This window comes from Ornithodoros turicata, chromosome 3 (genome assembly GCF_037126465.1).
Source record: "Ornithodoros turicata isolate Travis chromosome 3, ASM3712646v1, whole genome shotgun sequence".
NCBI lineage: Eukaryota > Metazoa > Arthropoda > Arachnida > Ixodida > Argasidae > Ornithodoros > Ornithodoros turicata.
Genome location: NC_088203.1, coordinates 58025218 through 58051884, shown reverse-complemented (window position 1 = coordinate 58051884; position 26667 = coordinate 58025218).

The window sequence follows — 26667 nt, the reverse complement described above, 5'->3', positions numbered from 1 at the left end:
GCGACAAAATTTGCATCATGCAAACTGTAAACTTAAGTACGTCATCAAATGTTTAGTTTTTGCGATTATTGAACTATATTATTTCTCTTTAATTTCCAAACTTTGCAAGTTCGGAATAATCCAGGTTACGCTATGATGTCAAGGCCATCAAGAGATAATTTTTGACACCGAACTGTATACAGCGTACGCGTTGTCCTGCGCGTTACATATCAAGGTGCTCCTTCGGAAAGCTTTACATAAGTGGACATATCTGAGCATACTGCGGGATCCAGAGTACTACTGTTTGTCCTACTAAACTTTCGACTTCTGTAATACTATGTATCTGAATTAAATTCATATCGCAAAAAAAAAAAACATTGCTATGGAGCGAGTGCAAGTGGACAAAAAAGTAGAGAACTCCGACTTAACATAACAAAATAACAAGTTTTACTCTGACGTTTCGTCCGTCATGCGACGGACGTAATGAACCGCGCGACGGGAACCGCACCCGCCAGACACGCGTTGTCATCCCTTATGTCAAAGGCGTTTCTGAATCTATCCGCCGGGCTCTGCTTCCGTTGGATATCAGGACTACGGTCAAACCACATGTTAAACTTCGAAGTGTCATATCGAAACCGAAGGACCCCGTCCCCCTCGGAAGACCAGTGTGGAGTAGTCTACAAAGTACAATGCGAAGACTGTGACACGTGCTACGTTGGCGAGACAGGCAGAAAACAGAACACTCGTTTCAAACAACAAAAACGGGACATAAAGAGCGCGACCCACGCACCACGGTTTAAGACGGAGCTTACAGAGCATTGTTGGGACACGGGACATTGTTTCGACTTTGACAACGCGGTGACCTTGGCTCGCGAACAAAGATGGGGACCCAGGAAGCTTCTAGAGTCGTTGCACATACGTGGTGACCCCTCGGTTTGTAACAAAAACCGTGGCCCCCTTCCCGAACAATACTCCCATCTCCTTAAATAGCGACCGGTTGTATAATCTCTCATCTAGTTTGGCACTGATGATGTCCGTCGCATGATGGACAAAACGTCTGAGTAAAGCTTGTTATTTTGTTATGTTAAGTCGGAATTCTCTACTTTTTTGTCCAGTTATGTCGTCTCTCGGTTTTTGGATTATGTTTGCACAAGTGCAAGTGCAGTGCAGTACAAGACAAGGGCCACGGAGCGAGAATCCAGCGGATCGGCTATTTTTGAAATCTCTCAAACGTTGGGGGATGCGAGCTATATGAAACTGCGGTTTCTGTTGCTGTTTCAGTTGCTAGTTTCAGTAAATGGTTTTCACTCACACGGTTCCCGAACTCTATCGCGGAGGGCGAGAAGGGAGAAGCGGCAGAGTGGAATCCTCTGGTTGAGCATCGGGAAATGCGCTCGCGAATCGCTTGGGTGAAAACGATTTACTAAGACTCCCTAATGTGTTTGGCAAATATGGCTTGTAAACGTCTTTTCGTACAGGAACCAAAAGCAGCGAAGCCTAGTCCGTTGCTTGGTCCTCAAGGCAGTGACGGATCCAGGGTGAGGGGGGGGGGGGGCGTTCCCACCAAGCGTCAGTTGAGGCAATTAGTTTCCCTCTCTCCCCTCCCCCACTGTGCGCTCCGACAAAGAAACCCCCAAATAATAATAATAATAATAATTGGGGGTTTACGTCGCGAGACGACTGAATCCCCCCCCCCCCCAAACCGGTGTCTGGGGAGTGCTAGGTTGAAATGCTACCGACGGTTGCTCTCTCTGGTGTTTTCTCCGGAGACGAGTTGGTACAGTTTCTCCTGAGGATGGTCCAAATGACACATGTTATTTACCCCTCCTTCCTTTCTACCTGCTGTCCTGTATCCATCCTCGCCACGCTCTCCACACCACTCATAGGTACAATTGCAGTACCATCTGGGCCAACAACGAACAAAGATCCCGATCTCCAACGCTTTAAACTGAGGGTTAACGTCGCTGGCATTGGGAGTGTTGGCTGTTACGGAAGAAATAGCGAAAATGCAACAGGAAATACTGTCCTAAAAACAGGTTATCACGTAGTATTTTTTTTTGTTTCGCGGTTTCTTTTTCGAGGGTGCTTTCCACAACTGCAAACCCTCAACTGACAGCAATTTATTCTGAAACGGTACAAGTGTATATGTATGATGAACTAAAGCGTTATCACGCTGATGCATTTGTTTATTTACAATGAAAAACTAGAGATTGAAGAAGTTCATGAATGATAGGAAGATCACGCTGACACAGAGAACATATCTGCCACTGTTCGTTTTTTTTGCTGCTGATTTCGTGATATCAGGTACAGGTTGAAGAATTAGACTCGCCGCCGACCTGCCGAGCAGGGAGAGAGTCACCTTTGTGGCGCTTAGAAGCAATTAAGGGTTTCGACTATTCTATTCGTGTTAAAGGGGCGTCCGTCGTTAGACAGGCGATTTCAATAACGACATTCGCGAATGCAGCGAAGCAGTGGCCACCTAGGCCACGAGACTTGGGAAAGCACTGAGAGTATGTTGAAGAGCGCGTCCGGGCAGAGGTGCACGTTACTCATGTTTTGGGACAGAATGCCGAAAACAAAGAATGTATCGGAATCGAGAATAATTCTGTCGACTCCGAGCTGCGTCTCAGCCCTGTGGAAATACCCTACGCCTTACTTGGATCAGTTTCATAATGAAAAGCACGGAACGGAAGTCCCGAGTGGTGACGCATCGCACAACTTTCCTGAACAACTTATGTCATCATGAATCTAATTTCTTTATAACAATTTGTGGAACAAGAGAGAACTGATGTTCTGAGGCTGGAACGACATAGAGACCATAGAGACATTAGAGCCCTGGACCGGCAATCCAGAAGATGTGGGTTCGACTCCTACAGCTGGCTAACCTTTTCAGTGACTTTCATCTTTCAACAATTTGTGGCTTTATGTAGCGAGACAACCATGACGGTTGAGCGACACCGCACTGGTCGGCCTGGGGGTTATTTTGCCAACATGAAGGTTCTTTCACGTGTACGCAAATTCCAGCACACGACGCAGCGGATTTAACATCCACTGAGGAAGGAGTCTATCTTTGCCACAGACTCACGAACCATTATAAGTTAGTACTGCTCTAAGGAACAACAACAACAACAACTTTATTTTCGGCCTTGGAGAGTGGGGAGTTTCATCGCAACAGGCGATACTCTACCCCAGTGCTTGGTGGAATGGGGGGAATAAAATAACGAGCCCCTTTACAATAACGATCGAAGTCCGATGGTGTCCAGAAATGTCAGAAGAGCTTTGAGCGCAGAGCGTTGCTGGGCTGGATTGGGCCAGGGACCAAGCAATTTCGGTAGGGAGAAAGGGCGAGAGTCCAGCTGACGAAGAGACTCGGAGAGTGTCATTCGGGAAGGTTCGTAGTGAGGGCAATGAAGAAGAATGTGCTCCAGATCCTCAAGAGTGCTGCTCTAAGGAGTATCACAAGAAGCTGGTCATTTGTCTACAACCAGTGATACAGAACACGGAACCGACTTGCTATGTCGTCCTGACATGTATGCATTTCCTTATATGCAAAATAAATAATATCACAGTACTAACGCAGCACAGACAATCATCCACTATGTTCTGCGAAGCCCATCTACAGAGAACGATGGTATGACATACAGATCCCGCCAATTGGTTACGGAACACCACAGCGACTTGTATCTTCGTCGGAGAGACACCCTTGTAGTAAACGGGAGCAGATATACGTACAGACAGGTGACTGGGTATTCCATGCACCTCTCAGTATATGCTGCTTCATTCCCCGCACTAGCAAACAGCAGCATGCAGCGTGAGCTGGCTCCGATCAAGAAACACGTCATTGTGGTGTTCCAAAAACTTTTGTCGGGATCTGCACTAGAGCACTGCACGGCCCCGGACATTTTATATGCTGTGTGGGCCGGGACGACAAAACACGCTAGTACGGCGAGCCCTGTCGGGCCCGGCCCAATAAACATATTTTCGTGGGCCCGGCCGGGTCGTATCACGCTGCTAACTCAATACAATGCAGGGCTATTAGTTTATATGATGACGTGCTTGCATCATTCCTGTCCATGCAGGTGACTGGGTATTCCATGCACCTCTCAGTGTATGCTGCTTCATTGTGGAGTTCCAAAAACTTTTGTCGGCATCTGTACTGGAGCCCTGCACGGGCCCTGACATTTTATTTGCTATGTGGGCCGGGACGACAAACATACTTTCGGGACCCCGGCCGGATCGCATCACTCTGCTAACTCAATGCCATGCAGGGCTATTAGTTCATATGACGACGTGCTTGCATCATTCCTGTCCATACAGTATTTGCAAACACAAACAAGGCCGCACCATTCTTGCATATGGTTCGACCCTGCAGCTCTAGAACATACCCAAAGCTATTTCGCATTGCTCATGTGTTTGGTAGTGACTGGAAGACGGCTCGCGCCACGTGTGTCGCCCGTGAGTGTATGGAGACGCTGGATCTGCTTCCTTCGAATGCGAAGGCATAAGAAGCGTTCAGTCCAGGGTTCCGAGCTCGCCGCTGTCTTGACCACATGTTCATTCAGTGAGCCAGAAGGTGTCAATTCGGTAAACACCGTCTGACACACCAAGCGATGGTCAAGCCAAGCTCCAGGCAGGGACGTACAAACAGCAGGAGACAGACTAAAAAAAAGTGACGTGTGACAAAAAAAAAAAAAACGTTCCAGCTTGTTGTCGACACCACTACTGTGCAGCAACAGGGGGGGGGGGTATATATAAGTTTAATAAACAGGACGACAGGGTGATGTGTAGTGCACGAAATGTAAAATACCATAGCTGGTAAGGGCTTTCTTGAGGTGGCCCAGACACTTATTAAGATCGGTGCACAATGCGACCTCGTCGAAGCTAATGATATTATCCCACATCCCACCACGATTTCGCGACGCACTGAGAATGCCACGAATGGATTGCGGGTTAAAATGAAAGCTCCTTTGGAATCAGTTATGAAAAGTGAATGTTGTGCTTCAACAACAGACATGTGGACAGATGACTTGAAAAAAGTGGCATATACTACAATAACGGTGTACCTGGTTGACGACAACTGGAAACTGCAGAGCCATGTTCTGTTCACGTGTGATTTTCCAGGGGAAAGGAAGACGGGGGAGAATATAAGAAAGGAGTTGCAGCGAAGGTTTTCGAAACTAGGCTATGACTGCAACCTGCTGTCATAGATCGTCTTTGTAACAGACCAGGGTGGCGCTCCAGCCATACTCTCGATTGAACTCTGCCGCACATCTGTTGAACAATGTGCTTCGGAACGCTTTTAGTCGTGATTCTATGAGAGAACACGCTCCGACGCTGCAGGATACCATCGCGAGCGCTAAGCGCCTGGTCACATTCCCCAAACAGTCGGTTCTGGCAAGTAGACTCGACGAGGTGGCATACCTTGAGCTTGAGGGAACGAGAGGGCACACGAAGAAGTAGACAATACGAGGCTCAAAACCTTGTTTTGAGTTTGAAACATTTATTGATCAGGTAAAAGAGTCAGGAGTGGGAGAGGAGGTTACAAAGAGCCTCAGGGGGAATGACCCAGGGCTGGCTGACGCAAGCACTGTCCGAGCCTATTACAGCGGCCTCAAGAATGACCCGGTTGGCATCATCCCTTACAGTGTACCAGCTCCGGTGGCGCAGCGTTAACGCGTGCGCTTGGAGACTGGGAGGTCCGCGGTTCGAATCCGCGGGCCGGCTGTGCCATCTGGGGTTTTTCCTGGGTTTCCCTCAGATGTGTAATAGGCGTATGCCGGCACAGTTCCCCTGAAGTCGGCCCATGGACGCAGCTATCCTCCCCCCGAGCGGATTCCCCTCGGTCTTCCACTTCACCCTTTCCTCTCCTCCTCTCCACCACCTTTCCCTTCCCGGGAAACATGCCGCGTAATCAGGCAGGCAGACCTCTCGGGTTCCTCCCAACGACACTCCTCCTCCTCCTCCTCCTTACAGTGTGAAGACACGGGGGCACAACCTTGACAGGATATCACGTGTTTGGCTAATTCTGAGGACTGGCTCTTATTTTTGACAGCGCTAGAATGCTCAAGTAAACGTTCGTTGACACAGCGTTTGCTTTGGACTACACAGGATTTTCCACAAGTTAGGGCGATGGAGTACACAATGAGTTGTTTACAATCAACAAATGGTTTGGAATGCGCAATACTGCAACCTTTCGGGGAATCGCTTATGGAATTAGTCAGGCTGGCCAGTTTGTTTTCTACAGTGTAGACGACGCGTTTCCCGTTGGAAGTGAGGGATTTACCAGTGGCATGCGAAACGGCGGGAGAGAAGGGAACAACAAGTCGGGAATTGTTTTTTTTTTATGGTTTTGAGCCTCGTCCTGTCCACTTCTTCGTGTGTCCTCTCGTTCCTTCAAGCTCAAGGTGTGCCGCCGTCGTCGAACCTTTACCATCTCGCTTGCCTCCTCACCCCTATTTCATCTATGTACTCCTCTGCAACCGTACCTAGTCTCGCGGCCACGCCTCCGGGCTTTTCTCTCATGTTTGCGCCTCTCACCTTCAAGCCGTCCGTACAGCCTACCACCTGGGTTACATTCTGATCAACTTGAATGCCAACCTCTCTCTCCTTGGCTTCGCTCTTCGGAAGAAATTTGCTCCCACCCCCCGGACATCTTTGGCCCCTTTTTCGCAATTGCCTTCCTTGGTCCTGCAAGTAAAGACTGCTACGTTCATCGAGGAACGTGCTCGCAAGTGATTGGGATGATCTTCAACAGCAAGTGCATCTGTTGTGGCCCTTAAGCCATGGTGATGATTACCGCAAGTCCCCAGCTTTTGTTGTTTGATCCTGTCGCTTGCAGGCACAGTTCCAACGCTCATGGTGGATCTTACGTTCTGCTTACAACCGCTTCTATTCTTCGAACCGTGGAACCACCCTAGCCAGGCCTGGAAAAGAAACTCAGTTGCTCAACCCCCTCCAGTATTCCTCTCTCGGGAAAAACGATCTCCCTTCTTTCCAATGGACCCAAGTTTTGCTCTGCATGTTCCTCCATCCAGACTCGACCTGACCTCAGTCCTGCACAAGGCCGGTTCCCACCTTTCCAATCTGGTGAGCCAAGAAACCCCATCATAGAAGAAAACCCATCCTGAGAAGTGTTCCCAAAGCTTACACCATCGATGATCTTCCCCTCTTCCCTCATCGCTCCTGGCAAAGACACATCCTATCTGATCTTCAACGAAATCAAGTCACCCTGTTGGAAACTGACAAATCTTCGAATTTCTATGTTCTCCCTCGGACAGAAGTGCCTCGAGACGTTAACCTCCGTTCTCAAACCCTATGACGGCGATCTGAAACAACGCAAGAGCAAGGTACTTGCTCTCCTCCGCTCGCATCATTTCAAACAATGTAGCCTTAACCAGGTGAAAAAAAATTAAGCGCAACACCTTCTCGGTCAAGTTTGTGGTGAAGGACCATAAGCCACTTCGCCCTTTCAGGCTTATCATCAATGAAAATGGCACTTGGCAAAAGGTCATCTCGTCATACATCAATAACGCCCTAAAATTCTTACCGTTCTCCCTTTCTCTCAGGAACTCGGAAGAGCTACTTACTTCCCTAACATCCCGTCACGGCAACAAAGTTTCCCTAATTTCTCTGGATATCAAGGATCTCTACTTCTCACTCGATTCCTCCCTACTCCTCACCAGACTAAACGCTGCTAATGAAATGGATCTGATCATCTTCCAGACTAATGCTGGCATTCACGCGTATTCCGATCTCAACACATGTTTGTTGCAAAACACACGTTTAATCGGACAGCTTAAACCGACGTAAGCATACATAGACGTACATGTGATTATATCCAGCTATGCAATATAATGCACGATCGATGCGTTGCGTTGCTATGCGGTAAAAAGACTGTAGCATTCGGAAGCGACTTACTGCCACGCCTCACAAAACACAACTGAAATTCTTGCACCTCACACCTCGGAGAGGCACCGCGTAAGGGGTGCCCGAGACGGGGTCCAAAAGGTGGCTCCAGTTACGGTGGAGCATGCCCATGAAGGCACCTTACACCTCGGAGAGGCACCGCGTAAGGGGCGGCCGAGACGGAGTTCAAATAGTAGCTCTGGTTACAGTGGGATACATAGCCACGAAGGCAGAACACTCCCCGTCTGGTATCGCAAGATACCACCACACATACAATGTTCACAGTAAAAAATGTTCACTTGTTTTCCGTAGGAAGTAAGAGGAAAATTTCCCGTATTGGTCGCTGGAATACCTTCGGCGCACCGTTCTTGTAGATTTTGACGTCCACTTTCCGAACACGCCCGTCAGAGCTAGGTAGCGTCTTAATAACACGACCCATTGGCCATTCATTGCGCTCCGTGTCTTTATCCCTGAGAAGTACAATGTCTCCCTCGAGAATATCTCGTTGACGTGTCTGCCACATGCGACGACCGTCGAGTGTTGGGAGATACTCTCTCTTCCAACGGTTCCAGAAAGCGTTCGCCATGGATTGTACTTGCTTCCATTGCCTCCGGTAGATGTCACCTGCATCGAAATCTCCAGCAGGTGGATGGTGTTTACCCGTCTTTTGTGTCAGTATCATGTTTGGGGTCAGAACCGCGGGGTTCTCCGGGTCCGTTGATACAGGGATGAGCGGTCTGTTGTTTACGATCGCTGTAACCTCCGCCAAGAGCGTTACTAACATTTCGTGCGACAGCTTTGACCTGTCGGTTCCCATGAGCATCGAATTGAGGATGCGGCGGACCACACCTATCATGCGCTCCCAAGCGCCGCCCATGTGAGAGGCGTGTGGTGGGTTGAAGATCCATGTGCAGTCTTGGTCTTGCAGAAATCTGTCTATGTCAGTTTTTCCACCTGAGGTCGTGTTGATCTTCAATTCCTTGCATGCACCGACGAAGTTAGTTCCACAGTCTGATCGCAGCTGCTTGACGGGACCTCTGACGGACAGGAAGCGCCTCAGAGCATTTATGAAACTCGAAGAATCCATGGACTCGATGATCTCAATGTGCACTGCTCGTATAGACATGCAGGTAAAGATGACGGCCCACCTTTTGCTGGCTGCAAGTCCTCCTCTCGTTCTCCGCGATCGCACTGTCCAGGGACCAAACACGTCAAGGCCCACGTAGGTGAATGGGGGTTCCGTACGCAGCCTATCTTGCGGGAGATCAGCCATGATCTGTTCTTGAGGTCTGCCTCTCAATTTGCGACATCTAACGCAGTGGTAGATCACTGAACGAACGCAGTTTTTGGCTCCCACGATCCACAGCCCAGCAGCTCGGATTGCTCCTTCGGTAAAATGACGACCTTGGTGAGCCACACTTTCGTGATGGTGACGGGTCAGCAGCGTTCCGATGTGATGTCGACCCGGTATGATGATAGGGTGCCGCTGATTTTGATCTAACGTCGAGTTGCTCAGCCGTCCACCGATTCTCAGAAGGCCATCTTCGTCGATGTAGGGGTTCAGGCTCCGAAGAGGACTGTTCTTTGGTAGATCTTGCTTCTTCTCGATGCAGTAAATCTCCTTCGAGAAAGATTCGCTTTGCACCGTTTTGAAGACAAACTTCTCCGCAGCGGAGAGTTCTTCGTTCGTACGTAGCCTGCTGCACAGATGCCAGTGATTGCAAGACGCTGACACGTCGTCATCCGAGGAGTGGAAGCAGCGTGCGATGTGTTGCAGACTTGCTATAGCTTTAACCAGCCTTGTCCACCTTGAAAAGTGTTCAAACCTATGAGCTCCAAGCTGTGTTCGCGTCGACACGTTGGTGGCGAGGCTAGTCACAACAGGACGGATTTCCGCGTCTGCTTCTGGGCTCATCAGCGCGAATCCTTGATGTTCCTTCCCTGCACTTGCGACGTTAGTCCTGCTTAGGAATTCAGGACCAGTTAACCAGGCCGTCTTAGCTAGGCGATCCGCCGGGACCATTCGGGTGGCAATGTCGGCAGGGTTCTGTTTGTATGTATGTATGTATGTAGTTAGAGGTTTTCTGGCGCAAGGGCTACAAGCCAAAGAGCGCCAAGTCACTGATAAGAAAAATTCATGGATTATGTAATGAGTGATTTGTTTAAAATCAGGAAGACATTAAAATGTATGCATATATGTAAAACTTCTAGAGGTGTCTTGTGAAGAGTAAAATACCAATGATGACTAAAATACTTATATATTTCGTAAGATCTTGATACAATCTAAAAACCTTAAAACATTCACGTGGGGTACTATAGGCTCATTGCCAAGCAAAAGCGAGGGATGTAATGGTATGCAATACCGATAGAATCGTGAAAAGTGGGTAAAACGATACTGTTCATACGCTGGGCATGCTATTAAAACGTGAATAACTGTTAAAGGCTCCTGACAGTATTGGCACTCTGGCTGCGGTTGTCCAAGAAGTAGGTGCTGGTGTGTTAGGTGTGTGTGCCCTATTCTTAGTCTGGAAAGTGTGACTTCAAAGAAGCGATTTCGGTGATAGGAACTCTCCCACTCTTTAATTACTGGTTTTACCAAATGCAACTTGTTATTAAGTTCTGTATCCCATGTCAGCTGCCACTGTGATACGAGAGCCCTTTTTAGAGCTGGTCTGTAGTCCTGAAAGGGAATTTGCATAGTTTGCGGAGGAGACAGTGATGCAGCCTTTGCTGCAGCATCAGCTAGCTCATTTCCAGCAATCCCCACGTGGCTGGGGACCCAGCAAAAGTGTATGTCATGCCCTTTTGCAGAGAGTCTGTGAAGGCGTAAAATTAGATTATGAAAGAGAGCATTTTTAGTTTGCTCTTTTGTTTTCATTGCCATCATTAGACTCCTTGAATCTGTGTAAATTACAGTTTTCTTTTTGTTTTCGCTCGATATTCTATCGAGTGCTAAAAAGGCCCCATATAACTCGGCCGTATAGACACTTGCTCTTGGGTTAAGGCTAAGGTGCTGCACATCACCCACTTCATTGACGGCTGCAGCTGCTACCGCGTTTGATGATTTAGAGCCATCCGTGTAAAATGCAGCGAAGTCCCTATAGCAGGCAGGGTTCTGTTCAGAAGGAACGTAGTTCCACTGTTCAGGTTTACTTGACCTCCTGATGCGTTCGACTCTGTTGGCCACGTATACGTAGAATCTCCTGGACTCGTTGTATATGTAGCCGAGAACGACCTTGCTGTCAGTGTAGTAGCTCACAGCGTCGAAGTCAACGTCCAGTTCGCCGAGAACAATATCGGCCAGTTCAACGGCAAGAACGGCCCCGCATAATTCCAATCTTGGGATAGTCTGCTCGCGTTTCGGAGCGAGTTTCGCCTTTCCAAGGATGAATCCGATGTGGTTCTTGCCCTGAGCGTCAGTTAGTGTTAGGTAGGCCACTGCTGCAATAGCCTTAGTCGATGCATCTGAAAATACGCAGAGCTCCTTGCGGCAGCCATTGCTGAGAGTACTGCTGGTGTACGTGCAAGGTATTTGAATTTCTTTGAGAGCTGGCAGAGAATTCCTCCAAATCTCCCATTCACTGCTTGGTGGAAGCCCAGCATCCCAGTCGTCAGTCAAGGAAGACAGCTCTCTCAGCAAGAGCCGGCCATGTATTGTGACGGGAGCGGAGAAACCCAGAGGGTCGTACAAACTGTTAACCGTGGATAAAAGACCACGTTTTGTGTGCGGCTTGTCATTAGGAGAGACCTGGAATGCGAAGGTGTCTTTTTTGATATTCCAACTTAAGCCCAGGCTACGCTGTGACGGAGGAGTGTCAGTTCCCAGGACAAGGTCCTTCAGGTCCGGCGCGTACTCATCCGATGGGAACGCTTCCATTACAGCTACACTGTTGGAGACTATTTTGTGAAGCCTTAAGTTCGCTGTTGCCAACATCGCCTTGGTTCTTCGAAGTAGCTCAATGGCCTCTTTTTCTGTAGGGAGGGACTTCAACCCGTCATCTACGTAGAAGTCCCTTTCCACGAACCTCCTTGCGTCATTTCCGTACTCTGTTTCCCCCTCTAGTGCCGTTCGTCTTAGTCCGTATGTTGCGACCGCTGGCGATGGGCTGTTTCCAAACACATGAACACGCATTCGATACTCTGCAATCTCCTGATTCGGGTCGTTGTCATGGAACCAAAAGAATCTTAGGTAATCTCTGTCCTCTTCGCGAACGATGAAGCAGTAGAACATTTGTTGAATGTCTGCAGTGATAGCGAATGGTTCTTTTCTGAAACGAAGCAGGACACCTAAGAGACTGTTCGTGAGATTAGGACCGGTGAGGAGCACGTCATTCAAAGACACTCCTTGGCACTTCGCGCTCGAGTCGAAGACAACACGTATTTGTCCTGGTTTCTTCGGATGATACACACCGAAGATGGGAAGGTACCAACATTCGTTCCCTTCGTCCCTTTGTGGGGCTAGCTCGGCATGGCCATTCTTGAAGATATTACTCATGAACTTCAGAAAATGTCCTTTCATTTCGGGCTTCTTTTGTAAGGTGCGACAAAGCGAAGAGAATCGATTGAGCGCTTGTTCTCTGTTGTCGGGTAGCTCACATCTCCGTGTGCGAAAAGGGAGTGGTGCAATCCAGCTGTTGTCTTCACCTTTAGCGAATCCCTTGTTCATAATTTCGAGGAAACGTTTGTCTTCAATCGATAGAGCAAGCATGCTATCATGCTTCGAAGTCTCGAAGATGGGATCCACTAACTCCTCAGTGCTCGAGGCGATGTCGTTCAGTCCCGTGACGTGTGTCGCCGTGGTGACTGTCTGTCCGTCCTGTACAACCTTTTCCTTGATGTGAATGTGACTTGGGCACGGAGTGAAGGTGCTTGCCCTGCCGTTTTCAAGCAATGTGGTGGTGAAGGTACTGACGCTATTCGGCTTCCGGACAACACTGATGCAGGCATCACCTACTATCACCCAGCCGAGATCCAGTCGCTGAGCATAGGGAGCATTGTTTGGACCGTTCATCTGTTGACGTACCTTGTGCACCTGCAGGATGTCTCTACCGAGAAGAAGCAGTATATCGGCGTTGTCGTCCAAAGGCGGGATTAAGCCTGCTATCTTCCTCAAGTGCGCATGGTTCTGCACCACCTGTGGTGTTGGAATTTCGTTCCTGTCATCAGGCATCTGAGTGCACTCAATGAGTGTTGGGAGTGGAACACGTATGCGTCCGTCGAGAGACTCAACCACATATCCGTTTGCACGTCGCCCTGTTGTCTCAGTTATGCCTGCGCATGTCTTGATCGTGTATGGCGATTGGTCCGCATGCACACCGAACATGTCGAAGAACCTTGGCTTTGCAAGTGACCTATTGCTCTGATCATCCAGAACAGCGTACGTCCTGAATGACAAGTCTGGTTGACCCTTTGGATGCACCTTGACCAAGCATATCTTCGAACAAGATGTACTCCTTGAGCTGCTCCCGCACACGTTCGTGCAACTTGACGTTACGTTGGGTTGCTCAGGCTGAGCGTTGTCCTCCCCGCCGTGCCCGGTATCTCCTGTAAACAGGGGTTGGTCTGGAACAAGGGTCTCTGGGTGAAGGGCGGAACAGTGTCTGTCGCTGCCGCACACCATGCACTTTATCACTTCACCGCAGTCTCTGGACAGGTGATCTGATGTCAAGCAACATCTGAAGCAGATTCCCAACTCTCTCAGCAAGGCTCTTCGTTCAGCCAGAGGCTTTCGCCGGAAGCCTCGGCATTTATTTAGTGGATGTGGCTTGCGATGAAGAGGGCAGTCTTTGCCGGGATCTTTGGTTCTCTTAGCTCCAGCTGCAGCGAATTCAGGGTTAGCTGTCGTTGACTGAACTTCTGTTTTGTTGACAGCTACTGACGTTTTGTTGCCGGGGTTCCTGGACGTGGCTCTGTCGTCACTTGAACGGAATGTACGAGGGGGCGCAAGGAGGAAGCTTGGGTCGTTTTTGGCCTTGGCTATGTCCCGTACAAACTTTGAGAAAGCGGCAAATGGAGGAAAGGTCACCCCATTTTCTTCCTTGTATCTTGACCCATGTGTGATCCATTTCTCTTGAAGGCCGTACGGTAGCTTCTCCACGATCGGGTTCACACCACGAGCAGTGTCCAGGTAACTGAGTCCCTTCAAGCGACGATCCATCTTTGCCGATTCTAGTTCCAAAAGTAGGTCACCAAGTTCTCGTAGCTTGCGATGGTCACTGTTTGGAATCCTTGGGAAACCCTCAAGTCTCTGCAGCAGGGCGTTCTCGATGGCTTCGGGACTTCCGTAGCACTCATCAAGCCTTTGCCACGCCATGCTGAGACCAGCAAGAGGGTTGTTCACATGTACCGATCTCAGTCGCTTGACATGTTTCGAGGATTCATTTCCCAGCCATTTCACTAGGAGATCAAGTTCTTCGCTTGCTGTGACGTCCAGGTTGTCGATAGCGTTCTTGAAGGAAGATTTCCATGACATGTAGTTCTCAGGAGAATCGTCGAATTTGGTGAGACCGCTGTTCACCAGTTCTCGGCGGACGAGAAACTTGGCCAAGTCTGTCATTGTTCTGTCGACAGTTCCTGTGGGCTCAGCCGTCCGGCGAACAGGGTCGTACCAAGTACTAGTCGTTTCAGATTCTTGGCGTTGAGCACGTGAAGTGGCGCGTGGAGGACTCCGTTCTAGCCGTTGTCCCGCGGGGGCGAAGCTAGGGGCAAGGGGATTCGGGAGATCAGGAGAGCCCACTTCGAGCCATTGTGTGACAGCATCGGGCGCACTTGGGTAATGAGCCTGTTGCATAGTATCCGTTTGCAGACTTGCGTTTGGATAACTGCGTAGACCTGATCCCGTGTAAGCTTGAGCTCGATGTGTGTGTTTGCGCTCGGCATCTTGGGCTTCGTGGAGCTGCTCACCCTGTGAGGCTTGTCCGTCCAGCGTGGAAACACCTTGAACCGTTTTCGGCAGGTGCCGACTTGAGTCTTCGACTGCTTCGGTAGGGACTTCTGTACCCTCCCCAAAGTTCACAGCGTCGGTGCTGGTGTCTGCAGCTGCCTCTAGTGACCTTGCTTGCGCCTCAGCTGCATTGGCTTCCTTTTGTCCCTGAAGTAGTTGAATGCTTGCTTCCAATTCTGCTTTCTTTCGCCTCGCGATAGCGGCTGCCACTTGTTCTTCCTCTTCAATTTGGGCTCTACGAAGCTTCATTTCTACTTCCTTTTTGCCGTAAGCAGATCTGATCTTCGCAGCTTCTGCATCAGCTCTTGCCCTTGCTGCTGATGCACCTACCGACGGGGCACTCGACTGTATAGACATTATAGATTGTCTTGACGATACGGAGTGTCTGGAGGCGTTAGAATGAACCGAAGCGGTTTCCAGAAGAACCTCCAGGCGTTGCCTTGCTTCAGTAATTGCCTTCCCCACTAAACCTTCGCGTGCTTCGTCAATTGACCTCTGTACATCTCGTTCTTGCAGGCTCGCCTCCGTGCGAATCCGCGTGACAAAGGTGAAATATCTTTCAGAGACAAGACGATACTTGTTGAAGCTGAACCCAAGTCCATCTAGAGTTCGTTGTATGACGTCAGAAGACGTAGCTGCAGAAACACGCGACAAGCATAGCTCCGTTTCGCTCCATGCATTGTCCAGCTTGTCTACGAAATCTTCCTTGTCACTTTCAAACCTTTCCAAAGCTTTCAACGACAAGCTCACCTTGCGTTTCGGACGAGCGTCTTGCTGTGCTCCGTCAGTTGCAGGTTCATCCAGAACGATGTCACCAGCAGGTTTATCCAGGACGTTGTCGTTGGAGCCGTGTTCCATGATACGATGGCGTAATCCTCGCAGAGCAGTCGCCGTGGAGAAGCGCCGTGGGAATGCAGTCTTTTTACTATTCCGATCCCAACACATGTTTGTTGCAAAACACACGTTTAATCGGACAGCTTAAACCGACGTAAGCATACATAGACGTACATGTGATTATATCCAGCTATGCAATATAATGCACGATCGATGCGTTGCGTTGCTATGCGGTAAAAAGACTGTAGCATTCGGAAGCGACTTACTGCCACGCCTCACAAAACACAACTGAAATTCTTGCACCTTACACCTCGGAGAGGCACCGCGTAAGGGGTGCCCGAGACGGGGTCCAAAAGGTGGCTCCAGTTACGGTGGAGCATGCCCATGAAGGCACCTTACACCTCGGAGAGGCACCGCGTAAGGGGCGGCCGAGACGGAGTTCAAATAGTAGCTCTGGTTACAGTGGGATACATAGCCACGAAGGCAGAACAACGCGTCTTCTTTCCTCAAACTAGTTTCCCTGTACCTTTCTTCTACTGCAGTAGGTTTGAATTCGCAACTCTATACCCAATCTAAAGGCGTTTGTATAGGCTCGTCCATAGCCCCCAAGCTATCCGAAATTTACCTCTCCACCCTCGATGCAGCCATCACTAAATGGGCTGACACTCAAAATGACGCTCTCTTAATCAGCCGTTATGTGGATGCTATCCTTGTAGTCGGGCCTGACCCCGACACTGTAAGACAAGCTTTAACCGACGCTCAGTCGTCTTCTCCTGAGTTGCAGTTCACCGTTGAAGTCCCCAATAACCACTTACTAAGATCCCTTGACATTACTTTCCACACTGAAGCTGGGCTGTGCTGGTCCTACGGACGCGTAGGTCCAGAACCCCTGCTCCCCTATAACAGCAATCATCCAAAGGCAGTAAAACATGCCGTAGCAAAAACCTGTTGTCTACCTGCATAAAGAAATCCTGTCACCATCATGTTTCCTCTGCCATTACCAACCAAGTGTCGAGATTGACACATGCCGGTTTTCCGTTCGGTTCGGTCATCGGTCATTTAAAAAACACGGTGTCTCGGATCCCTTCCCACAAAGCTGACCCCACCAATTCCCGCCTTGTTGTTCTTCCCTTCTTTCACGCTGTTTCTCATGCCATTGGTAAATCCCTCACTTCCAACAGCATACGCGTCGTCTACACTGTAGAAAACAAACTGGCCAGTCTGACTAATTTCATAAGCGATTCCCCGAAAGATTGCACTGTTGCGCATTCCAAACAATTTGTTGATTGTAAACAACTCATTGTGTACTCCAACCCCCTAACTTGTGGAAAATCCTATGTAGGCCAAAGCAAACGCTGTGTCAACGAACGTTTACTTGAGCATTTTAGCGCTGTCAAAAATAAGAGCCAGTCCTCAGAATTACCCAAACACGTGATCTCCTGTCAAGGTTGTGCCCCCCGTTTTCTCGCGGACCAAGTGTCTGCACACTGTAAGGGAAGATGCTAACCGCGTCATTCTTGAAGCTGCTGTAATAGGCTCGGACAATGCTTGCGTCAGCCAGCCCTCGGTCATTTTCCCTAAGGCATTTTGTAACCTCCTCTCCCACTCCTGACTCTTTTACCTCATCAATAAATGTTGCATTGCTGGTTTTGAGCCTTGTCCTGTCTACTTCTTCGTGTCGCCTGTCGTTCCATCCAGCTCAAGGTATGCCACGGTCGTCGAACCTTCACCCTTATTTCATCTAAGTAGACTCGCTTGAAGTTGACTCGCTGAAGAACTGTGCTTCAGGACGTTGAAACACGGTGGAATCCAAACTCGCTATGCTACAGTCAATCCAGCTTGAGGAAATCGCAGCATTGCTTGAAGTTGAAAATACCTTTACAATGGACGATATCGAAAAGGCATCAATAAAACAGCTGATAGATATGCTCTGCCGTTTAAAGGGACTCTGTCCAGAAGTTCAACAAATCTTTCATTTGCATCTATTACGAAGGTATAATATGCCTCCAAGCCACACGCGAAATATTTTGGCTGTGCGCGGCGGCAAAGTTTGGCAAACGGGGAGCTGAAAACCAGCTTTGCTTTTCCTCCTCAACTCGCGCAATCTAGCCTCTTTGTAGTGGATATCCGCCAATTTCCGTGTGCGTGACGGAAACATGAGGTTCATGTTTCAGTGGGCGCCTGGACCAGAAGTTCTGTTGTTAGTGAGTTTGTGAGAGCGGCGGCATCCGGAAAGCGATCTTCAATATGGACGTCGAAGCAAGAAATGCGGAGACTTCGAGTCTGTAACTTTTTTTTTACCTTTCTGCTATCGATAAGGAAATTCTGTGTGCTGAACAGTTCGGGAGCTTCGCTTTTGTAACATCGCCGATGCCGCAAATGCGAGCCGAAGTCAAACCTCTGCGAACATCCGTCACAGATGAAGCAAACAGGATCAGTCGCCGATCTTTGACAGACAGGTAAGCGAGCTTTTTAACGCGCACTGTGATCGAACATGTAAACGTTCTCTGAAATTTCGTGTCCTCATATTTAATGCGTACTTGCTGTTTAAGGTGCCTATGCGGCTGGTGTGTCATAATGCCGAAGGAGATCGAATGCTTGTGCTGCAAGGAGCTCTAAAGCGCAGCAGAATGACAGCTATATGAGCGCATTACAACCCACGAAGATTTCCAACTGCTATTCCTCAATACGACTGTCCTGAAGGTGGCATATGTTGAATTCCGTGGGCAGCGCGAACCTATGAGCGACCATATTCACAAGTAAGTCTGTGGCCCTGTCGAACGATGTTAAAATTTGGGCTCAAAATTGGTTTGGGCCTGCATTAAAGTCGCTAAGAACTCCAGTACAGGGCGCAGCACATAAAAGACGACACAATACAGGACTGTGAATTGAAGAAAAGCAATATAGACCACTGTGTAATTGTCAGTGTGCTGTGTCTTAAGTCACCTTTATATGTATTGCCCTGTGCTTAGGTTTTAAGCGTAGGCTTTTAGCGATATTGAGTGTTCTTACTTTCGATTCACTGAAAAGTAAAAAAAAAAAAAAAGTTTCTTAAAGAATACAGCATGTGTAGTTTATGTGTACAAGGTGTGTAGAGATAAATTGCAGTCGCTCTCAAGTACATGTGGAAATGCCACGACACACACCCTGTACTGTGACCGATTATCTATTTGCCTAAACTATATTTTATGTACATCTGCGTAGAAAATATGGATATACTGCATATCGCCAGTTTGCAAGGTGTTTTTACCACAAGCTTGCGAGAAACAACGGCATGGTCATCCCAGCCTGTGCACTGAAGAGGATCTGGCCTTCCACACAGAAACTGCCACAGGCTTCAAGTACCCAACATCCGAACTGGGGGTACCTCTTCGCACAGCTCGTCTATCGCATTTAAAATAATTCAGCATCTGTATTTAGGACGACTTATAGCTCTCAGGATGATGCATGGTTCATGAGTTCAATATGTTGTGTTGAAACACAACACTAGTCCTTTTTAATGGGTCTTGCGGAACGATAGATGAGCACTCCTTTCGTGACATTGTGTACCGTTGCTACACTGAACAATTTCTTGAGCAAGACTGATGAACAAATGAAAAGCAGAGTCTGTCTTTCAAATATGCATGTTCCTTGTAACTTCTGTATTTGTTAAGTGACCCATGTTGATGTCCCCCCTCATGTAATGCCCGCAAGGGCCTTTGAGGTATATTCATGAATAAATAAATATCAAAACCAGAAAAAGATGTAACATCTATTGTAATACCTATCCTCTCTTTGTGTGAACGATACATAAACATTCTCAGAAAGTATGTTGTCACACTTTGCCTCATTGTGCCTAAAGCCTAATTCCACCTCTTACATCATCTCCACATCCGCAATCTCCAAAGCTGTACAAGGCTAAAGTAATCAGGTACTGCATAAAAAAAGGGGAAGGAGGAAATTAAAAACTGACACATCTAAAATTCAAAGAAACCCTTGCGCTTTCTCGGGGCTACTCATGTCTCAGTCCTGGACCAGGTCCCCATAGAAAACAGCTTTTCTGAGCTTTAGTGATTGATTGCCTTGATTGCCCTGACTCTGAGGCAATACTCATCGGCTTGGTGGCAAGTGGGCTTGCGTCTGATAGTGCGGTTTGGAATAAAGGGCGCAAGGAACATCTCTCTACGGTCTTAAGAAGGATATCAACATAACCTGTCAAGGCATAGCATTTCATATTGCTTTCAGTAAGTACAACACTGCTCATAGAAGCTGCGACCATTCATGTTGGGAACGCATGCAGAAGTTACCTCAGGCAGTGCATCCAGAACTGGGAGTTAGATTCATAGAGAGCACCTTATGAGAGGAACAGCGACAGTGCCCAGTGAAGACACTCCAGGAACTTTGTGCAGGTTTAGGGGTCACGCCTTTTAATAGTTTTGATGGAAAGCAGGGTGTGTGTAACACTGACCTCTGGTGTATGAGTTTTTGTTATCTACAATCAAGTACCCATGTTCTAGTAACCTGGAAAAGCCTTCTTTTGCAGGAAATTGCTAATGAATCTGAGTGTCTTTTGTGGAAACAGGTTGTAACTGTCTTTCTATCCACCCTTCTTAGTTGCCCTAGCAAGAGCAAATACGTAATGCTGCACACGATATCTAATGCTAGTACACTAATTGCTTTGAGTATTCTCAGGCTCCTGAAATGAAGTACCTCGTGCATACGCTGTGCCATGTCGGCAAGAACATAAATCAGATTGCCTTTACTTTCAAAATTGGCCCTTCAGTGCTTCACCTGACTGTAAACAATAGGCAATAAGAATGATTTCTACAATGTGTTTTTTTTTTAATTCCGTGTTAGCGCCGCGAAGCAACTGTGGCTATGAGCGGCGTATAGATGTGGACAGATGAAGAGAGGACAGCAGGAAGGGGATCACTCTGGTTTACACTTCGCAAAATAAACTTCGAGAATAAACTCCTCGAAATAAATCACGAAAAAATCCACGGTGTAAAGATAAAGCTGTAAAAATCAACTTTTGCGACACAAACGCTTCAGATTCAAACTTTCAAAATAAATCGTCTCTGATTGGTCGACAGGCACGACAGCCTCAGAGCAGCGAAGGCTTTTGGCTCCCGCGTCTCAAAATAGTTCCCCGCAGGGTGAGGCTTTTTGCGGTGGGCTGGGAACGGGAGTACCGAGTCTGGACGAATCGTTAAATGTATTCTCCACCGGCTATCAGGATTCTGTTGGCACTGCAGTTAATGATTTGTTCTGCTGCTCGCCTGTCAAATTTGAGTATGTCGAACTCTGAATTCGTGTCGTGTCACCAAATGAGTTCCCGGTGTTGGTCCCAGCTGAGAGAGAGAGAGTACTTTTTATTTCCATAACAAATTTGCACAGTGCCGAAAATACTGAGAAGTAAGGAAAAAAGAATTGACGTAGGGCTTTAAAATAAAGGGATCAAACGCTATTCGCGTGTAATTGATCCGACTAAATATGAATAAGAATTACTAACATACGGCATAATAACAGAACAGCAGGTAACCGACACAACTTCCTGCAGATCATTGTCAAAAATACAAGAAAACAAGACCGGAACGAGAAAAGAACGGCAGCAATGCAACGACCTCAGCATACAGAACGAACGACAGTGAATAAACAATGTAACATAAGTACTGGTCATGGTTGTTCACATGTAGTTAGCATCACAAGGAGCTATGGGCGCAAAATGACTTTTAATGTGCCTTTTAAAACTATATATTGATCTACTCCCTTGTATATGAAGTGGTAACGTATTCGATATTTTTGCTGCTGTATACTGAAATGAATAATAACCATAATTAGTCCTAATTTTGGGGAGACTTAATGAGTACATCCCATGGCTCCTTAGTGGAATAACACTGTTCATTTCCTTTAGATTAACAAATGGTATAAAACACATATCATTTCTTAATTTGTAGACAATAGTACACAACCTACGCATTAGCAACACTTTTACCTGAGGGACATTCAACAACTGAAAGGCAAAAGTAACACTTTCCTGCCTTGGCAGTGATAATATAGCGCGCAGCGCTTTCTTTTGCGCAAGATAGATGGGCTTTGTTGTTGAGTCGTAGGTGAGGGCATAGCATTCTATACCATACGTAATATGGCTTTGAATGAAGGACATATAAACAGTTCTGAGAAGCGACAAAGGGAAAAGAAATATTAATTTAGTTATTACATAGATACCCGAATAGACCTTTTTGCAAACATGCGATGTATGTTCATGCCACGATAAATGTTCGTCAAGAATTATGCCTAAGAAGTTGACAGATGAGCGTTTACTAATAGTATCCGATAGGCCGAGCTCTAATAGGCCGATCACTAAATTGGCACTGAACCCTCCCATTGACATTTGAGGTGATTTAAACACACCATAGGATGACTTTGACGAGCTGACAGATAGATCGTTGGACTTTAACCATGTATAGATCTTAGAAACTTCGTCATTTGCTTTAACGTACAGATCCGTGATGTTGGAGCTTTGAAGGAATATGGAGGTATCGTCAGCATATAAAATTGTTGGTACGTTTAAGTAGGAACTCAGGTCATTGATATAAACCAAAAACAAAAAAGGACCGAGAATTGACCCTTGCGGGACACCTGCTGAAACGTTACCTAGCGATGAAGCGGCGTCCTCAAGTTGTACGAACTGCCGTCGGTTACTTAAATAACTACGTACTAATTTAAGCGCTACGCCACGTATTCCATATCGCTCTAATTTTGCGCACATTAGGGAATGGTTAATTGTAGCAAACGCCTTCCGAAGGTCAATAAACACTCCCATAGTTAGTAGCTTAGATTCAATGTTTCCTTTAATCAGTTCACAGACCGAAAGGGCTGCTGTTTCAGTGGACTTGTTTTTCCTGAAGCCAAACTGGCTGTCCGACAGCAAGGAGTGTTTTTGAAAAAAATCTTGTAAACGGGTGAGCATCAAACGTTCAAGCACCTTACTGATTTATGGGAGAATCGCAATCGGTCTGTAATTCCCTAGAACCAACCGACTGCCTTTTTTGAAGATAGGACATATCTTCGAAATCTTCATCTCATCTGGGAATGCGCCTTCACTGAACAGCGAGTTTACAATGGAAGACAGTGGCCCTGCTATCAGTGGAGCGTCGTTCTTAAGCAGTTCAACATTTATCTTATCATGTCCTATGGCCGATGTATTCTTTATGTTTCGAATAACGGATAATACTTCTTCCGTGCAACAGGGAGAGAAGAAACATGTGCGGTGATGTCGTTTAGGAAGGATGGTGCTTTGAGAAGTTTCCCCCTCTCTGTCGAATGTGACCGTGGTAGCAACGTTGAGGAAATAATAATTTAAGACATTACATATAGCTTCATGGTTGCTGGTCTCGTTTCCAGAGTTGTCTATAATACTTACAATATTGTGCGCTGGCTTTACCTTTCCCAAAGCGAAGTTCACGAGGTTCCACGACTTACGGGAGTCACCAAACGACTCGTGAAATTTTTGGTGGAAGTAATTAGTCTTAGCAACGCGCAGTAGTTTCGTCGTTAAATTGCGATATTTCATATACTTTTCCTTTAATATTGTACTGGTCGGGTTTTGCCGACATTTTTGGTATAAATTGGACCTGCGTTTTATTGATTGTAGTAACCCGGTCGTAAGCCATGGCTTTCTTTTGATCTGTCTTTTAGAACATTGTTTGATAGTTGACGAGACCTCCATACACTCAACGAGCACCTCGTGAAATCTACTAAATTTACACGTGGCTGGTAAATCAGCATCCACAAACTGCCAATTTGCTTCCGATAAAAATGACCTTGCTAGTTCAAAATTGTAAAGACGTGTAGTAATTTTTGAACAATTGGCTGAGTAAGTGGAGAACTTCTCAATCACATATATAATATCGTGGTCCGTCATGTCACAAGGCAACACACCGGAAGTGAAAGCATCCAAATGAAAATTAGATAGCGTGTGGTCTATTAGGGTATGCTTGTGCTCCCCATGCAGGCGGGTAGGCAACTGAATCCATTGGTCAATTCCATTTTGCAGCAACATATTTCGGTAAGTGTTGGACAGATTGTTGTCGAACATGTTAATATTCATGTCTCCCATTATTATGATGTTGCATGGTTGGCGTACAATGCTGTTTAGAATGCTGTCCAGTTGTTCAACGAAGTCGCTAATGTTGCTTTGTGGAGATCTATATAACACACCTATTACAACATTTTTGTCTTTGTGTAGCAGAGAGTCTCGTTTGAAGAATTTGAACGGAGCCTCAATGAACAGGGATTCGCAAAATGCACAGTCTAGTCTAAGGTCGTCCCTTAATTGGTAAGGCATGGAAGCGTCAATAAGTAAAGCAACTCCACCGTGATTCCCGAACGTGCAACTTGAGTACTCATGGTTATAACCAGTAAATGAGTAATATTGTTCCGTTTCTTTTTTAACCAAGTTTCCGATAGACCGAAAATGGATATACGGTGTTTGAGTAAAGACATCATAGTGGACAAATCATCATAGTGTTTATTTAAGCCCTAGTAAAAAAAAACAGCCTGGATCCACTGTGGAACCAGCCTGGAAAGGCCATCCCAGGCTGGGGCTAGGCTGGCCAAGGCTGTTTCCATGCTGGGTCTAGTGCTGTTTGACTTCCATTCTGAAACCATCCAACTTCCACTCTGAAACCGGGATGGTTCCCTACTGGAGCCGAGCTGGAAATGAGATATTCTAGCGACTACGCTGGAATGTGCGAGATTGTTCACTGTGAACACTGTGAAGATTGGCTTATATACGGGGGAAAAAAGCCGAAATTAATTTCACAAATGTGTGCAAATAATTTATGCCCAAATATAATCAAATAAATAAAATAATAAAATAAATAAAAAATAAAATAATAAAATAAATACCCAAAGGTGTGCAATGTTATGCACAGAACTCCACGTACATGAGTAGATTGCAAAAAAAAAAAAAAAAATATTGTTGATTAGCTTCACGCTGCGAAACGTGAGCTTTCCCGGTTTGTCAAACCGAAACTTTAGCCATAATGCTCTCATCGTAAAATGCGACCAACCGCCATCGGCATTAACTCAGAATCTGCTTTGAACTGGAAACGTCGGTTGTTGTGTTGGCGTTGCAGCCTGGTAATTTAGGTGTTTCCTCCTGCATTTCACCTTCGCCGACCATATAAAAGTGTGAACGTCTTTGCATTTGTGTAGTCGTGTACTCTGTTATGCATTTTGTTCCTGAATCCGTGCACGAGCTCTATTACGACAAAGGGTAAGCGGCGTGTGTAGCACGGTTGATCCCAAAGTCCTAAATCTGAACCAAGAGGTGCAGTAGTGACCCGATACTTATCTATAGTTATCTGAACTGCCTTCATGATGTGTCATTGTCCCGCTTGCACGGGACGGACTTTGTCGGACAGTTAAATGAAAACGAGCGACTGAGAAGTGACCTTTGTGATTTCGCACACGCCAACTTTCCATCAAACTGTCACATTATCGTCTCAGTGTTGCCACTGTTGTTGCATGTACACTATTTGTAGTATATCTATTATCATACCTGTTATGGGGTGTTAGTAATTGTTGTTAAAATAGATACTTGAATTTATTGCTGATCGTCACTTTATTCATTTGTTATAGTGTGTTTCCAATTTCTGCTTTGTGTAGCAATTTATCTTGTATAAGTTGCTTCTACTTGAGCGGAACCTCCTGCCTTGGAACATAAGTTCCAGCAGAAGGTACAGGCTGAAGTGGAAGCACTCCTACATCGGGACCCGATAATCCGGCTGGAGACACGCTGCATATCCAGCCTTGTTCCAGCCTGCGTCCACTGTGGAACCAGTTCTAGACCAGTCTTTCTCCGGCTGGATGCAGCCTGTTTCTAGCCTGGAACAAGCCCGTTTACAGGCTAGATCCAGTCAAATTCCAGGCCGGAACCAGCCTGTTTCCAGGCTAGATCCAGTCATATTCCAGGCTGGAACCAGTCCAATAATCCAGCTGGAATTGTCACTGCATTTCCAGCTGGAATTTTTACTAGGGAGCTACGGATATTTAGATGGGAAAACGAAAAACCAGAATGCAAACATTTCTCGTTCAGGTCTTGCAAAGACGCATAAGACACACAAGAACTAATACCGAAAAAAGTGAAGCAAAACCACCACGCACGCCCTATAACATAAGAGCAACGTCATGCCTGGTTTTGACATGAACAACTGGGGAATCGTCCGATTTCCTTGCAAATACTTTACCTTTGGTAGTCCAAAGGTATTTCCAGTTGATTTCTTTTTTCTTTGCAACAGCGGCCCCCAATATCTGCTTGTTCACTGGGGACAAGTGCTCATTGATAAAAATCTTAGTGTAACCACCGGGGAACCCCAGGGAGGCGCATGTTAGTCTCGACTTCCTCGTTTTTTGAAAAAATTCATCCCTCTTTCCACGAGACATCATGCGAACAATGATGTTTTCATGTTCACGTTGTTTTGTTTGAACTCTGTGTCACACCTCGATATCGTCAACCTTTATCTCCATTCCCACCGCTTCACCTATTTTTTTAATAATATCGGTGGGATTTGAAACTTCCTTAGGCACACCCTTAACTTCTAGGTTGTTCAATCTCTGATACTGGTCAAGGGCATTGAGATCGTGTTGCAACTTCTCCACTGATTTCTTAAGTTCTGAGTTTTCGCGTCTGAGGTCATTTACTTCACTGCGTAACTCTTTAAGCTCTTTGATGTCAGTCATGCACTCAGTAAGGGTATCCTGACAATACTGGATGGTGTCCTTTAGTGATCGGTTGTCAGCACGCATCTCGCGTTTGAAATCCTCGATGACCTTGACCAGATCCTTAATTTCCTTTCCCGACATTATGTGTGAATGACAATAAACGAGACACAGGACACGAGAACAATATGAACACGGAAAGGTGCTCAAATTGAACAATATCAACAAGAGTATCACACTATACTCTTCAGCGGCAGTGCTGTACACTATTGTATATAAATGATACAAGACTGCGCTTT